Raw genomic sequence first — 5062 nt, 5'->3', positions numbered from 1 at the left:
AATTTTATTTTCTCTTTATTATCTACCTCTCCCTAAACCCTAAATTGGAAATCACAAACCCTCTGCGGGGGTTTGTGATTTCTTGTTTAAGGTTTAGGGCATAGGGTTTAGGGTTTAGGGCTTAGGATTTAGGGTTTAGTATTTATTATTTAGGGTTAAAATTTTTAGATTTTTAGGGTATAGATTTTGTAGTATTTGGGTTTATGATTTTATATATAGTTTTTATAATTTTTTTTAAATTTTAAGTATTTAAGAATTTTTAAGGTTTAAATTTGAAGTTTATATAAAAAAAATAATGACGTAAATGAGGATGTGAATGACAAGTTGGGCATCCACGTGGGAAACCTATTCGATAAATCTATTCGGTAAAAATAACATCGCACAATTGTGTCCATCTTGCCTCATATTGCCTAGTCGTTAATTTTTATTTTTTTTAATCTTAAGGATGTGATTGTAAATATTATTTTAAAATATAAGGTCGTCATTTCTTGAAATTTCTAACATAAAAACTATGCATTGGCGTCCAATGCAACTTAAGAAACCTATTAACACTTTCTTGGATTTAAGAAGATTGAAGAGCGATTATCAAAAGGTAAACTCTCCATCTGTTGGCAAATTCTTCTTGTGTTTCTTCTGTTAATTATGATGATTTCATTCAATTTATTAAGAAAAGTTGTGTTTTATTATGAGTATAATTCTATTCGAAAGGTTGATTTGGATTACACATCTTGATAGTTCTATGGACATATATACATATATTGAAGAAAAAAGTAATTTTATGAAAAACCAAATTTTAATTTAAGAAAGGAGAGAGAAATATACATATATATCTTAAGCATGATAGATACATGAAAAAAATTTAAAAGGATAAAACATAATATTATTTATATTTATATTAATTAATGTTAAAAAAACTCATGATATTAAAGTTTCAATACATTTATTTCTTTAAAAAAAATTATTTAAAAAAATGATTATAGAATATGTATCTTAAGTATGAATTCTTTATGCATAATATAGATACAATTTTTATTTGATTGGCAACTTTATACAATGTTTTTGGGAAGTAAGATTATCATGTTAATCTTATACTATCAATTTTTTACTAAAATACCAAAACTAACATATGCCAAATATATCTAAAAATTTGGTAAGATTTTGATTTAAATATTAAAATTATTTAATAATAAATATTTTCTATTATTTTCTTTTAATAAAAAAAGGTACATTGTTAATTTAAAATTATTTAATTTTTACTAATATTAATAACTCAAACTTAATTATTTAAATAAATATAAAATTCGTCCCCAACTAAATATTTGAAAAAAAAATTAATGTCCAATGTTTTTTATCTCCAACCAAATATTTCAATAGAAAGAATTTTTTATTTCAAATTTTTGAAAATTTGATGTTTTTCTGATTTTATTTGATTTAAAGGGTCTAATGGTAAAGTTTTTGAAAAAAAAATTATTTTTATTTGATTTAACCCCGTCTGGATCCCAACGAATCCCATAACCTTATTTTGCCAATACCTTTTTTTAAAAATATGCCACCTTATTCAGCCATGCATCCTATTCATGGATCATCAGGACTTATGCTGTTGACCATTCTGAATCCTTCTATCATAATTGTGTGGATTATTTTTTTCTCCTACCAGGTCAAGATCATGGCAACAAATCGACCAGATGTTCTAATCCTGCACTTCTTCGTCTAGGCAGATTAGATAAGGAAAATATAGATTCCACCGCCAAATGAACAATTAAGAATGGAAATTCAAAAAAACTCACGCAGCTGGTATTGCTAAACATGGTGAGATCGACAATGAGGCAGTTGTTAAGCATGCTGAAGTAAGTTTATTCTCTATCTATGAATTTGAATAACCTTATCTATGAATATGAATAACATTTTTCATGACTTTAAATTTTATGCTTCCTTGTAGTGGTTTAATGGAGCAGACTTCCTCAATGTCTGCACTGAAGTTGGAATGTTAGTTATTTGTGCCGAGTGTGATTATGTTATCCATGAGGATTTTATGAAGGTGTGAACTTCGTACTTGATTAAATGAATTAGCTACTTCTTGTTTGAGCGCTTGGATATAGTGTTGAGAAATTAACATCTTTTGTTGTGGTCTTCGTCATTGATCTTATGCAGGATGTTTATTTTTCTTATGTATCTGAGTGTTGCTTGTTGTTTTTCTAGTTTGCACTCATCACATGGTTTGAATTTTCCATACATGGACAGCTGTATGGATGTCCTACTTGTTTGTGTTGTTGTTATAGTGTGATGGGTCCAAATTTACCCTCTTTTTTTCCTGGCTAAATGTTAAGACCCCAACTATTGGTGTAGGTTTAGATGTTCTAATACAGCCAAGTCTTTCAATGTTATTGCTCCTTGCAGATGGATAATTGTAGCAAGTATCAAATTTATAAAGTATATTGTGGCATGTATCAAATTTGTAAAGTATTTTGTAGCACATATAAAAAATTTAATTATAGAATGTATTCAATCATCAAAGCACTTTGCACCAATTACCACTAGATTTGTTAAATTTCAGATGTGTTTTTGAAAGTATATAGTTCATACAGAGGAACCAGTCTTTACACTGTGAAGACGGAGGCCTGGCCTGGTCCAGTAACTTCTCTACTTCCGGAAAGGGAGGACATTTGCACTTTTCCTCGGAGAACAAGTACTTTGAAAATTATATCTGAAGTTTATTAAGGATCTATATAAATTATTTGTGAAAAATAGATCTTATCCGTAAAAAAAAAATTAGCTATGGCAGAAGCTTATTTAGTGAAAGTGGAAATTAGCGAATTTAGATTGTAATAAAAGTAATGCGGAAAAGATTGAGAAAGTAATGATATCAACGAATTATGCACTTATATGAAAAAAAATAATTTTAGGAAAAGAAAACTAAAATTAGAAAGTCGGTTTCTCCGTATGTTGTATGCACAAAAGAACTAAATAAACCTCCGGAACATAGAATGAAATTTCCCAAAGGATTTTGAAAAGGAAAAAAAATGAAGTATTTACTTAGTTGTTAGGATTTTAGAACATCAGAAAGGATAAATTCATCTGAGCCAAAGAAGGATCCCGTGGTTTCATACGAGTTTTCTTCGATCATATATCTTTTTGAATGTTTTAATGATTTCTTCAATAGAATTGTATAATTTAATTTTAAGTAGATAGTCAAATTTATACAATGCCTATCGAGAAGAATTAGATGTAGTACACAAAGTAGTCTTTTTAATAGCTGGCCTCTTTATTATGAATTATTAGAAATAATATATTACTCTATCGATAATGATGTACAAATATTCTATGTATGTTTACTTAGTATCATTATCATGCATCAAATTTGTAAAGTATTTTGTAGCACATAAAAAAAAATTTGATTATAGCATGTATTTAATAATCAAAGCACTTTGCAGCAATTACCACTAGATCTATTAAATTTCAGATGAGTTTTTGAAAGTATATAGTTCACACAAAGGAACCGGTCTTTACACTGTCAAGAGGGAGGCCTGGCCTGGTCTAGTAACATCTTTACTTCCTGAAAGGGAGGACATTTGCACTTTTCCTCGGAGAACAAGTATTTTGAAAATTAAATCTGAAGTTTATTATGGATCTATATAAAATTATTTTAAAAAAAATAGATCTTATCCTTAAAAATAAATTAGCTATGGTAGAAGAGTATTTGGTGAAAGCGGAAATTAGCGAATTTAGATTGTAATAAAAATAATACGGAAAAGATTGAGAAAGTAATGGTATAAACGAATTATGTAATTATATGAAAAAAACTAATTTTAAGAAAAGAAAAATAAAATTAGTATGTCGGTTTCTCCGTATGCTGTATGCACAAAAAAAGAACTAAATAAACCTCCGGAACATAGAATGAAATTTCTCAAAGTATTTTGAAATGGAAAAAAAAACGAAGTATTCACTTAATTGTTAGGATTCTAGAACAGCAAAAAGGTTAAATAAATTCATCTAAGCCATTGAAGGATCCCGCAGTTTCATGAGTTTTCTTCGATCCTTAATTTCAGTACTTCTCTTTAGTTCTCTTAAAAAAAGTACAAATTTTATCGTTTTGAATGTTTTAATGAGTTCATCAATAGAATTGTATAATTTAATTTCAAGTAGATTGTTAAATTTATACAATGCCTATCGAGAAGAATTAGATGTAGTACGTAAAGATAGTCTTTTCAATAGCTGGCCTCTTTAATATGAATTATTAGAAATAATATATTACTCTATCGATATTGATGTATAAATTTCATGTAGATAGTTAAGTTTATACAAAAACGAAGTATTTTGTGGCATGTACAAAAAAATTGATTATAGCATGTATTCAATCACCAAAGCACTTTGCGGCAATTACCATTATAGATCTATCAAATTTCAGATGAGTTTTTGAAAGTATATAGTTCATACAGAGAAACCAGTTTTTACACTGTGGAGGCCTAGCCTGATCCAGTAACTTCTCTACTTCCGGAAAGGGAGGACATTTGCACTTTTCCTAGAAGAACAAGTACTTTGAAAATTATATTTGAAGTTTATTATGGATCTATATAAAATTATTTAAAAAAAATAGATCTTATCCCGAAAAAAAAAAATTAGCTATGGTAGAAGCTTATTTAGTGAAAGTGGAAAAGAATAGAGAAAGTAATGATATAGAGGAACTATGCACTTATATGAAAAATTAATTTTAGGAGAAAATAAAATTAGAAATTAAGTCTCTCTGTATGTCGTATGCGGAAAAGAAGAATTAAATAAACCTCCGGAGTGTAGAATGAAATTTCCCAGAGGATTTTTGAAAGAAAAAATGAAGTATTTACGTAATTGTTAGGATCCCGTAGTTCCATATGAGTTTTCTCAATCCTTAATTTCAGTATTTCTCTTTAGTTTTCTCTCAAAAAATATGACAAATTTTATCGGTTTGAATGTGGAACACTGTAGTTCTTATTAATGGAAATTGGAGAGTGATAGTTTGGGGCATAGCTATATTTATGTTCACTGATCTTTGCTTTTCTTTTCTAGATGATTTACTTTCTAGTTTGAA

Source organism: Dioscorea cayenensis, chromosome 1 (assembly GCF_009730915.1).
Source record: "Dioscorea cayenensis subsp. rotundata cultivar TDr96_F1 chromosome 1, TDr96_F1_v2_PseudoChromosome.rev07_lg8_w22 25.fasta, whole genome shotgun sequence".
Lineage (NCBI taxonomy): Eukaryota > Viridiplantae > Streptophyta > Magnoliopsida > Dioscoreales > Dioscoreaceae > Dioscorea > Dioscorea cayenensis.
The sequence above is the reverse complement of the archived record's forward strand: the minus strand, read 5'-3'. Positions refer to the sequence as shown.